Source organism: Pan troglodytes, chromosome 7 (genome assembly GCF_028858775.2).
Source record: "Pan troglodytes isolate AG18354 chromosome 7, NHGRI_mPanTro3-v2.0_pri, whole genome shotgun sequence".
Classification (NCBI taxonomy): Eukaryota; Metazoa; Chordata; class Mammalia; order Primates; family Hominidae; genus Pan; species Pan troglodytes.
In genome coordinates this window covers 93,333,801-93,350,652 of record NC_072405.2, presented here as the reverse complement: position 1 = coordinate 93,350,652, position 16,852 = coordinate 93,333,801, and the positions used below count along the sequence as shown (strand labels likewise).

General features: G+C 34.8%; 1 protein-coding gene across 31 annotated transcripts in view; it reads right to left on the bottom strand.

The window, feature by feature from the left end:
* Window positions 1–16,852, bottom strand: part of RALYL (RALY RNA binding protein like) — a 730,553-nt gene that overhangs the window by 222,627 nt on the left and 491,074 nt on the right. The gene's annotated exons all lie outside the window — the stretch shown is intronic.

Sequence of the window (16,852 nt, the reverse complement as noted above, 5' to 3'; positions counted from 1 at the left end):
AGGTATTTTAATTAAAATATTCCCTAATTAATTGCAGAAGCTAAATGGAATCATAAAAATGAACAATTATTAAGTGCTTGCTTTGTGTGAGGGATTTTGTTTATGTTGCTTTAATTTTAAAGCAGTGATGCGAGGTAGGAGTCCTCATCCTACAGATAAGGGAACTAAGGTTCAAGGGCCAAGTTCAAAGAGCTTGCAAGAAAGAAGCAGAGCTGGAGTGTGTAAGTTTGTGAGCTGCAAAAGCTGTACCCAGTTCATGATACCACTGTCTCGTGTGTTGTAAAACTAATTGTCAAAGAAACCAAATTCAGAAAACAGTTGAGAATAGAGAACACTACCTAGGATTTTACTTTAGTTGGAATTATTGGAGTTATTGTCATTTTGGCAAATATACATGCTTTTAAAGTGTCAGACAATGGGAGAATATATTTGATATGTGAGATTTCAATAGAGAATGCATTCTGATACTTACCTATCCTCATACTCCAGATAAAGAATACAGTGTGTTCTCCCTTGTAAGTGGGAGCTAAATGATGAGAACATATGGACACATAGAGGGGAAAAACAGACACTAGGGCCTTTGGAGGGTGGAGGGTGGGAGAAGAGAGAAAATCAGAAAAAATAACTAATAGGTACGAGGCTTAATACCTGGGTGATGAAATAATCTGTACAGCAAACCCCCATGACACAAGTTTACCTGTATAACAAACCTGCACTTTCACTCCTGAATTAAAAGTTAAAAAGAATTCTAGAGGTGCATATATTGTGATTCTAAAGATATTCAAGTAAAGCCTAATTGGTGCATGAAGTCCACTGAAATGATATATTTGCACTAATCTAAGGTCCATTATGGACTTGGATAATGTTCTTCGGGGAAAATAATCAAGTAGGTTAGAATGACCCAGAGCAAATTTCCAATTAAAAAGAGATAACATTATGTCAGAAAATTAGGTGCCCATACACACACATAACCAAACAATTTTGAAAATGTTGGTCTAGACATTAAGAAGATTTATTCATAGTTTAAAAATATAATGCTTAAAATAGACAAAGACCAATACTATGATAAGTAACTCTTTATGGGCTTTAAAAAATATCAATTTCGATTTATGGATCATATTCAGCATATTTTTGTTTCTAAGAATAATATCAACATTTTTACTCCAAAATTTCTAATTATTTCCAATTTAAAATTTGCATAAAATATTATATATTAATAGAATTCATTTCAGCCTGTCTACAAAAGTATTATACACAGCAATCCTGTCCTCCTAATTCCTTTCCTGTTCCTATTTAGTTATAATTACACCACATTGATGAGCTACTTCAGCCTGCTGAGTTGAATAGAATGAATTTTCAGGTATAATTTAGCATTACATAGCCCAAGGGCATTTCAGAAATCCATCTCAAATCCTCATTTTGTGTGTATTTGTGTCTGCTAAAGGGCTCAGAACCACCTGGATATTCTTTGACCTCTTATATATGTTTCAAAGACAACTATTTGAATAAACTCTGCATTTGCCATTACCAGCACAGCAGTATGTGAACAGTAAATATGTAAATGAAATTCATGATTCTCTTACCATTATAAAGACCGTTTTTAGATGTTTACTTAAACGGCCTTAGATACAGAAACAGAAATTATGGTGGGAAAAAAGAGTCTCACATTTTATTTTCAAAACTTCTTTAGTTTGGCAAACACAAAATCTTGTATTATTTTTAATATTTTTAAATCATGCCTTGGAAAGCTATAGAAAGCCCACCTGGAGAATGCAGTAAATACTTAAATGAATCATTAGAGGATTCACAAAATATGAACACAAATACAGCATGTGAAAAGGTGATTATTCAATTTTAAAAACCTTTGGCTCCCAGCTTCTAAGACCATTTAAAGAAACGTTTGTAGGAAAATAGTATAACAAAGAAGGAACAAAGATTTCAGCTTGTGACTACCTAATCTTGATTCGATGAGGAAAACAATTTCTTTTTTATGGTTGCCTTTTTCTTGGGTTGATGATCACATGTGTTTTCAGTAGCATAAATAGCTATGTTCCCATCTGGATAAGATTAACCTTTTTTTTTCAAATTATAACATTTAGGATTTAACATATGATCCCTCATTTAAATTAAATGAACTTAACTTCAGTTTTTTAAATAATATACCTTGTGCACTTAAATTTTGTCATCTGGTTGATGTAATGCTAAGTAAAAACAGACATGATTGTTCATATAGCTTTTATTTTATTGGGGAATACTGACACTAATCAAGTGATCACAAACTTACAGAATATATTCATTCATGTGATTCATCATCCTGTTCATAGCAGATTTGTGGTCCTTTGACAGTGTATTGAAAAAAATGGCCCTTGACAATGAGTGGTCCACTCTTCTCTGAGGCTGAGGGAATGAGTGCTGTATTAGGAGTGTTTAAAGAATGGAGTCATGGGTAACAATAATTAAGCATTAGTGAGAGAATTACTGAGAGGGGTAGAAAGTTCAGTGGACTATGTTGATTTAAGAACAGCATGATGATACATAATTGGTGTTCAACAAATAATGTTGATACATTTTTGTTTGCTAAGTTTGCTACCAATTTGTAATCATGGTGCAAACAATTTCTCATTACTCAGATTAAGAACACAATAATTAGTAAATAGAATTCTATACCTCATTACTTCATGCAACAAATACTAAGTATATACTTGTCCAAGATACAAGGGGACAAAGATAAAATAGCCATCATCTTAATCTTAAAATTTTGCTTATAATAGATATGTGATTCATAAGGTTTTCAAAAATAACATTTCTATAAAACTACCAGTTAAAATATGTTTATATCAAAGAGAATGAATATAACCAGTACCCTGACACTTGAAATAATGGTTCTAGTTTTGAAAAGTGGCAGTCAGTGGTGATAGAAAACCCTGTAATATGTCAATAAATATATGACAAGAAGTAATTCCATGCAGATCACTGGGCATGACATTTTGGAAATTTTCAGCAGAAGCAGAATAAATTACTTATGTCTTAGAGGATATTATAAAAATGTAAGCTGAGATGTATGTTTGTGAGTTGGTGCCCATGACATGAACAGGTTAGTGACAGCTGAAAAAATTACTCAAAATAAAAATAAACTGCTGAAACATATGTGTAAAGACCTGACACATTATCAAGAAACAGTGATTAATCAATATGGCTTCAGAAAATGGAAAAAAGAAAACTTTTATAATAAAAATACCAAATCAAGGCATTTCTGGTTAATCCTAATTCTTCTTGATATTAGTTAATATCTGACGTTAATTATACTTCATATTTTCATACCAGAGTTTCCTCATCTATAAATGTTTCCTCAACTATTATATATTTACAGGACTGTTACAAGAATTAAATGAGTTAATACATAAAAAGTACTTAGAATAATGACAAGTATAGTGTTAGCTATTATTACTGGCTATACCCATGTAGATGTTCAAAACACGTATCAAATACAACATATACAAAAAACAAACAGCCTATTCCAGTGTTTCTGGTTAGATTAGAACATATCACAAGACAATAATTTATTGGCAAATGTGTCCGGTTTTATGACAGTACCATGCCACTTTGATTACTATAGCTTTGTAATTATTTTAAAATTAGGTAAAATGATGCTTCCAGCTGTGTTCTTTTTGTTCAAGATTACCTTGGCTATTCAAGGTCTTTTGTGGTTCCATACATATTTTAGGATTGCTTTTTCTATTTCTGTGGAGAATGTCATTGGAATTATGGTGAGTATTTCATTGAATCTACAGATTGCTTTGAATTGTCATTTAAAAAATATTAATTCTTTTAATCTATAAACACAGGCATTTTTCTACTTATTTGTGTCTTCTACAATTTCTTTCATCCCTGTTTTATAGCTCTCATTATACAGGTGTTTCACCTCCTTGCTTAAATTTACTCATGAATATATTTTTTTATGATGCTATGTAAACGAGATTGTTTTCTTAATCTTTTTTTCCCAATAGTTTGTTAGTGAATGCTACTGATCTTGGCATGTTGATTTTGTATCCTGCAACTTTATTGAATTTGTTTATCAGTTCTAATGGACTGATATGAATCAGATTTTTGGTGGAGTCTTTAGGATTTCTCTATATAAGATCATGTCATCTGCAAACAGAAAATTCAACTCCTTCCTTTCCAATCTGGATGCCTTTTATTTCTTTGTCTTACCCAATTGCTTTGGCTAGGACTTCCAGTGCTATGTTGCATAGGAGTGGAGAGAGTGGGGTTCTTGTTCCTAATCATAGAAGAACTTTCAACTTTCCACCATTGGTTAAATGTTAGCTGTGGGTTCCTCATATATGGCCTTTATTGTGTAGAGGTACATTATTTTTATACCTAATTTGTTGAGAGCTTTTTTTTTAATCATGAAAGAATGTTAAATTTTGTGAAATGTATTTTTCTTCATCTTTGAGGTGATCATATGGTTTTTCTCCTTCATTATGTTAATATGGTGAATCACATTTATTGATTTACATATTTGAATGATTCTTATATCCCAGGGATGAATTCCACTTGATAATGATCACTGATTCTTTTAAAATGCTGTTGAATTTTATTTGCTTCTATTTTGTTGAGAATTTTTACATCTATGTTCATCAGGAATATCAGCCTGCAATTTTTTTTCTTGTAGTGCCCTTGTCAGGCTTTGGTATCAGAGTAATGCTGGCCTCATAAAATGCGTCTAAAAATATTCTCTCCTCTTCAAGTTTTCATTTGCTATTATATTAATATGGTTTGGCTATGTCCCCACCCAAATCTCATCTTCAATTGTTTTTCCCATAATCCCCACGTGTTGTGGGAGGGACCCAGTGGAAGGTAATTGAGTCATGGGGCAGTTACTTCCATGCTGTTCTTGTGATAGTGAGTTCCCATGAGATCTGTTGGTTTTATAATGGGCTTTCCCCTTTTGCTTGACATTTCTTCTTCCTGCCATCATGTGAAGAAGGACGTGTTTGCTTCCCCTTCTGCATGATTGTAAGTTTTGTGAGGCCTTTCCAGCTATGCGAAACTGTGAGTCAATTAAACCTCTTTGCTTTATAAATTGCCCAGTCTCAGGCACTTCTTTTTAGCAGTGTCAGAATGGGCTAATACATTTATCCCCAACAGCCAGCCAGTGTCCAAGATATATTAGTTGCTCTACAAATATTTATGAATCAAATGAGTGTATTAGTTTTCTATTGTTGCTTTAACAAATTACCAAAAATTTGATAATTTAAAACCACACAAATTTACTCTGATGATCTTGGAAGTTAGACATTTAAAATAAGGTGTTGGTTGGGCTATGTTATTTATGAAGATTTCAGGAGATAATTTGTTTGCTTGCCTTTTCTAACTTCTAGAGGCTACCTACCATCCTTGGCTCATGGCCTCTTCCTTCAACTTAGTGCATCATCCCACTTCGTGGATCCATTACCATGTCTCCCTTTTCTTACTTTGATTCTCCTTCCTCTCTAGTAGAAGGATTCTTGTGATCACATTGACACATCCAGATAATCTGCCATCACTGTCACTGCTACAACCAACAAGACTCAAGTATTTGGAAAAACAGCCAGATCCTGAACTATGCCATACCTGTTACAACATACACATGCAAAATAATGCTACATACTTTGCATTTTTAGCTTTTCAGTTTCTGCAGCAGAAGGATGAATACCAGAAATAGTTGAAATAGATATTTCACTAAATCTATAGATTAATTTGTGAGAAATAGATATTTCACTAAATCTATAGATTAATTTGTGAGAAATGATATTTTAGGTCTTCAAATCCACGAACAGGTTTTGCAGGTTTCAGGGTAGTGGTCTTACACACCTTCCATTAGATTTATGCTGAAACATTCGAATTGTAAAAGCTATTCTAAGTGATACCCCTTTAAAATTTCATATTCTATGTTTGATTGCTATTGCTGGTACATAGAATGAAAAATGACTTTGTATATTGACCTTCTGGAATTTCTTAACTAATTCTAACTGAGCAGTCCATATTGTTTTTGATTTTTCTATATGTTCAATCAGGTTATCTACAAATAGGGATGTTTTTTATTTCTGTCTTCAGTGGCTGTGACATCCAGTGTAATACTAAATATAAGTGGTGAGAATGTGCATCTTTTTCTCACTCTTCATTTCAAGGCATAAAGTTTCAATAATTCATTGCTAAGCATGATTTTACTCATGTGCATGTTTTTCTATTTTCAGAAACTTGTTACATTAAAGACATCCCTTCTATTCTAATTTTCCAAAGTTTTTTTTAAAAATCATGATTGGATATTGAATTTGGTCAAATATATCTACTGATGTATAATTTTTTCTCATTTATTGTGAAATATTTTGGTATATTTTTAAATGTTTTACCATATCTGCATTTCTAGAATAAACCCAATGTGATCATAATATTTTATACTTTCTATGAATCACTGCATTTGATTTGCTAATATTTTGCTCTTGTTTAGGATTTTTGTATCTATGCACATGAGAAAATTGGACTATATTTTCTCACTCCAGTTATTTTAGTATCACCTCTTTTGCATGTGCTTTCTATCTACCTGGAATATCCCTTTCCTGCCTTTCCTCCAGGGGACTCACTCTCTTCTATTGCTTTCCTAGCACCCCAGGAATCCATCTGATATAGGCCTCACCACTTCTATACAAGATATGAGGGGAGGGGGGAGGAAGAAAGCCCAGCATGTGTGGTTTAGAAGGTGCTCATTTGCTCTTTCTTGAATTAAATGGGGCTGTGCTTAGCTCCTTAGGAATATAATCAGATAACGATTTGGAAGTCTTACTCTTTGTTTTTGAATCTTTCTCAATTCACTGTCATTTCAACTACTTAATGATGAAAATAAACTATGATTAAAGTGCAAAGATTTTATTCCAGCAAAAACATTTAGAGAACTGAAATATAATCTGTACTTGCAAATAGCCAGAGATGGCCAGAGTGCCCCAGATTCTATCTCAAGAGTGATCTGTGGACAAAGATAACCTCCTTGTAAACCAGAATGCCATATTTTATATATGACAGAAATCAAAGTCCCTTTGGCTTTCCTTCAGGAGAGTTCATCACAAGCCCATTTATCATTTCTAGATCCCATATAAAGTTATCCTGACAAACAATACAAAATGTTTGTAGTCTAATAAAACTAAAGAAAGTAATTTTAACTTTTAGGTTTAATAAATGCCAGACATGGAAATTCTCCAAACAGTGCTTTGACTTGCCTGGAAAATGTTATTACTATAAAATGCTTGGAGATGCTAGATTTCTTTTTCTTTTAATCTCAAAAATCAGTCTTACAAAGATAAAAAAATTAGCAATTCCACCATTTGAAAGTAGTTATGTCATTTTCCACCTATATAGTTACATTTCTATAACTTTGCTTCACTGATAAATTTATTTTAAAATGTGAATTAATGGATGATATCACCATTATCTCCAAAATCTGGGTCCTCATAATCCAGCTTTAGAATTTATCATCCACTTTCTTCTCTTTAATTTTCTGATTTAAAATATTTAATATTTGGCTATAAGACTTAAAGATGGATTTCTATTTCTATGTTATATGCATGTGAGAAAGTTAATTTTATTAAAAACAATAGTTCTTTTACCTTATAAATTTATTTTTAAATTTTTTTGTTTTTGAATTTTCTAACTTTATTGAAGTATAATTAACAGATAAAAATTGTATATATTTACAATTTATAATTGTATATGTTTTGATATACATAAAAATTAAGAAATGATTATCATAATGAAGCCACTTAACACATCCATTACCATTTTTGTGTGATGAGACCACTTAAGGTCTACTCTCCCAGCACTAGCTATAGCCACCATTCTGTAGGTTAGGTCTCCCAAACTTATTCATCCTGCAAAACTGCAACTTTATATTCTTTGACCAATATCTTCCAATTTCTCCCATTCTTCAGCCCCTGCCAACTACCATCCTATTATCTGCTTTTATGGATTTGATTTTTTTAGATTCCACATGTAAATGAGATCATGTAGTATTTGTCTTTCTGTGCCTCGCTTATTTAATTTAGCATCATGTCCTCTAAATACATCCATGTGGTTATAAAAGACAAGATTTCCTCCATTTTTTAAGGCTCAATAATATTCCACTGTATTTATATGTGCCACATTTTCTTTATCCATTCATTCGCTGATGGAAACTTAGGTTGATTTCATATCTTGGATATTGTGAATAATGCTACAATGAACAGAGGAGTGATGATATTTCCACATACTGATTTCATTTCCTTTCAATATACAAGTAGTGTAATTGCTGGATGATGTAGCAGTTCCAGATTTAATTTTTTGAGGAACCTCAATACTGTTCCATCAGGGCTGTACCAATTTATATTCACATCAACTGTAAAACTGCTTTTTTTCCCACACTTGATGACACTTGCTATCTTTTGTCTTTTTGAAAATAGTCATTCCAAAAAGCACATGAAAAAATGCTCACCATCACTGGCCATCAGAGAAATGCAAATCACAACCATAATGAGATATCATCTCACACCAGTTAGAATGGCAAACATTAAAAAGTCAGGAAACAACAGGTGCTGGAGAAGATGTGGAGAAATAGGAACACTTTTACACTGTTGGTGGGACTGTAAACTAGTTCAACCCTTGTGGAAGTCAGTGTGGTGATTCCTCAGGGATCTAGAACTAGAAATACCATTTGACCCAGCCATCCCATTACTGGGTATATACCCAAAGGATTATAAATCATGCTGCTATAAAGACACATGCACACGTATGTTTATTGCGGCACTATTCACAATAGCAAAGACTTGGAACCAACCCAAATGTCCAACAATGATAGACTGGATTAAGAAAATGTGGCACATATACACCATGGAATACTATGCAGCCATAAAAATGATGAGTTCATGTCCTTTGTAGGGACATGGATGAAATTGGAAATCATCATTCTCAGTAACCTATCGCAAGAACAAAAAACCAAACACCACATATTCTCACTCATAGGTGGGAATTGAACAATGAGAACACATGGACTCAGGAAGGGGAACATCACACTCTGGGGACTGTTATGGGGCCGGGGGGAGGAGGGATAGCATTGGGAGATATACCTAATGCTAGATGACGAGTTAGTGGGGGCAGCACACCAGCATGGCACATGTATACATATGTAACTAACCTGAACATTGTGCACATGTACCCTAAAACTTAAAGTATAATAATAAATTTAAAAAAAAAAGAAAAAAAGTCATTCCAATGTGTATGAGTCAGTCTAATAGTGTATGAGTTAATATCTTATTGTGGTTTGGATTTGCATTTTCCTGATAGTTAGCGATGTTGAAATTTTTTTTCATATACCTGTTGGCCCTTTGTATGTCTTCTCTTGAGAAATTCTTTCGACATCCTTTTAACCATTTCTTAATCAGATTATTTGTTGTTCGCTATTGAGTTTCTTATGTATTTTAGATATTAACCCATTTTGAGATGTATTGTTTGCAAATATTTTCTCCCATTTCATAGGTTGCCTCTTCACTCCATGATTGTTTCCCTTGCTGTGAAGAAGCTTCTTAGTTTGATGCAATCCTATTTTTCTACTTTTACTCTTGTTGCCTTTGCTTTTGGGGTTATAGTAAAAAAGCATTGCCCAGATTAATGTAAAAAAAGCTTTTTCCCTATGTTTTTTTCTACTAATTTTACAGTTTCAGGTCTTATGTTTAAATCTTTAATCAATTTTGAGTTGATTTTTGTATATAGGGTAAAACAAGAATCAAGTTTTTTTCTTCTGCTGCATTAAGATGTTCAGTTTTCCCAGCAACACTTATTGAAGTGATTATCCTTTCCCCATTGTGTGTTCTTGGGACACTTTAATTGATCACATATGTGTGGCTGTATTTCTGGGTTCTCTCTTTTGTTCCTTCAATCTATATATCTGTTTTTATGCCAGCATCAGGCTGTTTTGATTACTACAACATTGTAGTATATTTTGAAATTATCTTATTGGATACATATTTGCCTTTATTTGTATCCTGTTATTTTGTCACCTAACATTCTAGATTATGGAATTCCAAGGCCTCTTCCAAATAAATTCTATACTGATGAATATTACATATTATTTAACACAGAAAGGCAAGTCTTATCCAGTATTGTTTCGTATTACAAATATGCATTCTGAAGTTAAAGAAAAAAAAACTATGAGGAGTGAGAAGTAGCTTAGTTCATCAATGGCAATTGGGGGAGAAATTAAATAAATGAAATACTTTGAGTGTCCATTTGTCCATTTAAATTCTTTTTCTTTTATTTATCCCCCAAAAGAGTAGAATTAACTGATTATGAGTATATTATCTTTCTCATATTATTTCTGTCTGTAAAGTGCCCAAAAAATGAACTGAGCAAAAAGGTGGATGGGATCATGAGAAATAAAAATAAGAATCAAAGGATTTACCTAACAGAGCTTGCATTATAAGAGTCATTACATTAACAATCTTAGCAATTTCAATGACACAACTGTCTTCAAGATGTAGTGAGAGACTGAATACCCCAAACAAAAAAAATTACAGAATTTTTGCAGAAAATAAAAGAAGTTTCTAGAAAACTTCTGTAGAGTACTTCATGGAACCCTAAAAAATTCAGTGTACTACAAGTAGTTTGAATAGGTTCAGTAATTTTGCCAATTATGCAACACATTTTTAAAATTATTACAATTTTTTTGTGTTTCAAGTAACTGAGCTAAACAAGATACTTGTCTATATAAAGCAGTAAGTTACTGTAAAACTTAGATTTCAGTGTTCTCAAAGGATCGGAAACTATAATAAATTTGATCATCCATGTGGAATAAGGCCTACGTCTATCAGGAAATCAATTAACCTAATCAGTTGAGCGAAATAATAATGTTGTTTTCACTCGGGTATTTTTTCCCATTCGATGTGCTTCTATCAAGAGTGTTCTGAGTACAGATATACAATACTCAACAAGAGGGAACATTGGAAATTATAAGACATGAAATGAAATGAAATAGACTCATAGACCCTAAGATCATTTTATGCATATGGTAGGCATTTAATAAGTGACTGTTAATTGATTTAATGAATCCATGTAATATAAGAATACATTTTGTATTTTGTTATCTTGAAATAGAATAGGTTAAACCTCAAGGAACAATATTTCTTTGGCTGAATTAAAAATTCTAATTAACATTAATTTAAACCATCAAGTTTGTAATATATCAGAACACAAAAAATGAAAACATGATTACCCCTGGATTAGAATTCATGAAGTTGCCATTTTTGTTATTTCAAAGTATGCGAAAGATATTTTCTAACATGGAAAGACTATTTGTAATATTTAATATCAAGGCAAAGTTAATTCAGTTAGAGTGAAAGTATTTGAAATTTTTACAATGTTGCCATGTTATTAGGTGGGTTACATAAAAAGAAAGGCACATATATTAAATGAAGGTTTTAGACATCAAATGAAGTCAAATTATTTTTCCCGTCATTGGGGGGAATAAGAAATAAAGAATCAAATGTTGGAAAAGGAAGTGAATTACAACACTTACGATGATGAAAATATGTTTGATAAAACTTTTAAAAACATTATGATGTAATGGTTGGGTGTGGTGGTTCATGCCTAAAATCCCAGCACTTTGGGAGGCCGAGATGGGAGGATCATTTGAGGTCAGGAGTTTGAGACCAGCCTGGCCAACATGGTGAAACCCAGTCTCTACTAAAAATAGAAAAATTAGCTGGGCATGGTGGCATGCACCTGTAATCCCAACCACTCAGGAGGCTGAGGCAGGAGAATTGCTTGAACCTGGGAGGTGGAGGTTGCAGTGAACTGAGATTGCACCATTGCACTCCAGGTTGGGCGACAGAGCTGGACCCAGTCTCAAAACAAACAAACAAACAAACAAACAATATGATGTATTAATATAGCTAAATAACATGCTGGCAGTTTGCCAAACATGATGTTCTCTTTCACACTTGGTCCCCTCTATACATGTTGTTTCCTTGGCCTGGTTCCCTTTCCTCTTTTCTGCTGATATATAGCTTTTCATGTTAGAAGGCTCAGTTTACTTCACCACTTTTGTGATAATTTTTCCAACTGTTCAAGGCACAATTATTGTCAGTTTTGCTATAATGCCTGTATTGAAAAAGTAAATTTGTTCTAAAGGAATTGATATAAAGAAAAAAATTAAGGTTGCTTATGCATGATTTCCTCCATGAGAAACATAGGGGGAATGCAAAAAAACTGCACCAGCTGTGTCCAAGCTAAGTGGAGATACACAAAATGTACCCTAATCCACACATACCACAAACATGCACCAGCTCTCTCCATTCACTGGGTGTTTTATAAGCCACACCTATCTGCACCTAATACAACCTTTCCTCTGATTTCAGCTCACCGTCCTCCTACTTCCTAATAATTCACAAGCTGCAACCCTTTTAATACTCACTTTCAAAAGCAAACCAGATTTTATGGTAAAAATACCCACATTATTGTATCATTTATGTGTTTCTTAACTATTCACACACACACAAACACTGTTATTTTCATTAGATTCTTATTTTTAAAAATATGGCAGTGACAAAATTTTTGAATGCTGAACTCCAAGCCCATTTTATCATTAGCCCTGTGTTTTTTAAATTGTGTAATTCTACATGGTGTGATAATTTTTCAGGAACATGTATGTCATATTTATAACAGAACTGACTATACTACCATTAGTAACTTCTGTGATTCAGTAGTACTTAGCATACTGAGTTGCATTTACTTGTATACTTACCTATTTTCTCCACTAGAATGTGCAAATGTCCTAAATTGGGAGAGAATCAGGTACTAGAAAGGAGCTGAATAGTGCTGAGGAGGGTGGTGGAATGAGGGCTGGTAGTGGAGATGATGGTGGGGGTTGGGTAAAGAGCAGGAAGGGAACTAGGATGAAGACTAGTGCAGTAGCCTCACCTGGTGGCATAGAGTTGATGGGTTACAATGGGTAGAGAAAAAAGTAGACTGTATCTTCTCTCTGAGCTACAATCAATCAATCAATCAATCAATTGACCACTCAAACCCACTGATTTCACCTCACAGCTGCTCTTCTGTTTCTTTCCTTCTCCCCTGTTATGGACTCAATGTTTGTGTCTCAATACATTCCCATGTCAAAACCCCAGCCTCCAATGTGATTGTATTTGGAAATGGGGCCTTTGGGAGGTAATGAGTTAGACGAGGTCATGAGGGTAGAATCCTCATAATAGGATTAGTGCCTTCATAAGGAAAGACACCAGAGAGCTTGCTCTCTCTTTGCTCCCACAAAGAAGTCACATGAGCACACAGCAAGATGGCGACTGCCTACCAGCTGAGAGGAGGCCTCAGGTAAAACTTGCTTTGCCAGCCCCTGGATGATTGATTTCTCTACCTCCTAAACTGTGCAAAAAATAAATTGCTGTTGCTTAAACTTCCCAATCTATGACAATTTGACAGGGCAGCCTGAACTAATACATCCTCATAAATACAAACTGTACCCTGACATGTATGTAAGGTATGCATATATGCCATGTATGGCCTTTCAAAGTCTTGATTGACTTCTCTCACCTACAGAAAAAAGTTTGGGTATCTTAAAATGTCATGCCAATTCTTGCGTGATTTGAACTCTGCATACCTTTCCAGCCTCAGGTCTTCTCAGTTCTGACCTTTCAAATACCAACTTCTTTGTAGTTCCTTGAACACAGATAGTGTTTTCTCATCAATGCTTTTGTCCACACAAATTCATTGCTTAGGATGTCATTTCTCTTCATCTTCAAATGCAATCTTCTAATTTCTTTAATATGGAGCTCAATCAAAAACTTTTCCAGAAAGCTTTACCTCAGGCTAGTCGGTGCTTTCACAATTCCCACTGAGTCTCCTTATCATTGCCTTGGGCATATCTGTTTATATTTGATTATATGCTCCTTGAAGGCAGTGATCATCTTCCTCATCCTAATTCATAGTGGGTACTCAATAAATATTTATCAAATAAACATAAATGGTCAGCACAGTAACTTGGCACAAGTATCACGTATTCAGTAAATGACAATTACTATTATTATTTTATAATGTTGAAGTCTTTTTTGTGAAGTGGTTATTAACAACTCCATAAAAGGTTAGGATTCCAATGAAAAGATGTGTTTTCATTTGAAAGCCTTCAGGGCTCAGTTGTGTCACGTTAGCAGTGAGTAGTGCTGAATTTGGTGTAATAGTTAATGATCTTATTTACGTCTTCCAAGCAATCCTCAGCAGCATTTTTTTACCATGCTCTGATCAAAAACATACCAGCTACAGCCAGGCATGGCTCAACGCCTGTAATCCCACCACTTTGGGAGGCTGAGGTGGGTGGATCACCTGAGGGATCGAGAGTTCCTGATCGGGAGTTCGAGATCAGTCTGGCTAATATAGTGAAACTTGGTCTCTACTTAATATACAGAATTCGCTGGGCATGGTGGCACATGCCTATAATCCCAGCAACTCAGGAGGATGTGGCAGGAGAATCGCTTGAAACCAGGAGGCGGAGGTTGCAGTGAACCGGGATCGTGCCACTGCACTCCAGCCTGGGTGACAGAGTGAGACCCAGTCTCAAAACCAAAACCAAAACCAAAACCAAAAACAAAACAATAAAACAAAAAAACCCAGCTGCTACACAAAAGCTTCTAATCTCAGCCCCAGTGCTGTTTAGATGTAGTTGTGCTAACCATGCAAATCTGGTATCTTTCAACATCCATTGAACAAGTATGAATCTTATATGCACCCAATACAGGAGCACCCAGATTCATAAAGCAAGTCCTTAGAGACCTACAAATAGACTTAGACTCCCACACTATAATAATGGGAGACTTTAACACCCCACTGTCAACATTAGACAGACCAACGAGACAGAAAGTTAACAAAGATATCCAGGAATTGAACTCAGCTCTGCACCAAGCAGACCTAATAGACATCTACAGAACTCTCCACCCCAAATCAACAGAATATACATTCTTTTCAGCACCACACCACACCTATTCCAAAATTGACCACATAGTTGGAAGTAAAGCACTCCTTAGCAAATGTAAAATAACAGAAATTATAACAAACTGTCTCTCAGACCACAGTGCAATCAAACTAGAACTCAGGATTAAGAAACTCACTCAAAACCGCTCAACTACATGGAAACTGAAAAACCTGCTCCTGAATGACTACTGGGTACATAACAAAATGAAGGCAGAAATAAAGATGGTCTTTGAAATCAACGAGAACAGAGACACAACATACCAGAATCTCTGGGACACATTCAAAGCAGTGTGTAGAGGGAAATTTATAGCACTAAATGCCCACAAGAGAAAGCAGGAAAGATCCAAAATTGACACCCTAACATCACAATTAAAAGAACTAGAGAAGCAAGAGCAAACACATTCAAAAGCTAGCAGAAGGCAAGAAATAACTAAGGTCAGAGCAGAACTGAAGGAAATAGAGACAAAAAAAAAAACCATCAAAAAATCAATGAATCCAGGAGCTGGTTTTTTGAAAGGATCAACAAAATTGATAGACCGCTAGCAAGACTAATAAAGAAGAAAAGAGAGACGAATCAAATAGACGCAATAAAAACTGATAAAGGGGATACCACCACTGATCCCACAGAAATACAAAATACCATCAGAGAATACTATAAACACCTCTACGCAAATAAACTAGAAAATCTAGAAGAAATGGATGAATTCCTCGACACATACACTCTCCCAAGACTAAACCAGGAAGAAGTTGAATCTCTGAATAGACCAATAACAGGCTCTGAAATTGAGGCAATAATTAATAGCCTACCAACTAAAAAACGTCCAGGACCAGACGGATTCGCCGCCGAATCCTACCAGAGGTAAAAGGAGGAGCTAGTACCATGCCTTCTGAAACTATTCCAATCAATAGAAAAAGAAGGAATCCTCCCTAACTCATTTTATGAGGCCAGCATCATCCTGATACCAAAGCCTGGCAGAGACACAACAAAAAAAGGGAATTTTAGACCAACATCCCTGACGAACATTGATGCAAAAATCCTCAATACAATAATGGCAAACCAAATCCAGCAGCACATCAAAAAGCTTATCCACCATGATCAAGTGGGCTTCATCCCTGGGATGCAAGGCTGGTTCAACATATGCAAATCAATAAACGTAATCCAGCATATAAACAGAACCAAAGACAAAAGCCACATGATCATCTCAATGGATGCAGAAAAGGCCTTTGACAAAATTCAACAGCCCTTCATGCTAAAAACTCTCAATAAATTGGGTATTGATGGGACGTATCTCAAAATAATAAGAGCTATCTATGACAAACCCACAGCTAATATCATACTGAATGGGCAAAAACTGGAAGCATTCCCTTTGAAAACTGGCACAAGACAGGGATGCCCTCTTTCACCACTCTGATTCAACATAGTGTTGGAAGTTCTGGCCAGGGCAATCAGGCAGAAGAAGGAAGTAAAGGGTATTCAATTAGGAAAAGAGGAAGTCAAATTGTCCCTGTTTGCAGATGACATGATTGTACATTTAGAAAACCCCATTGTCTCAGCCCAAACTCTCCTTAAGCTGATAAACAACTGCGGCAAACTGTTAGGATACAAAATCAATGTGCAAAAATCACAAGCATTCCTATACACCAATAACAGAGAGTCAAATCATGAGTGAACTCCCATTCACAATTGCTTCAAAGAGAATAAAATACCTAGGAATCCAATTTACAAGGGATGTGAAGGACCTCTTCAAGGAGAACTACAAACCACTGCTCAACAAAATAAAAGAGGACACAAGCAAATGGAAGTGCATTCCAT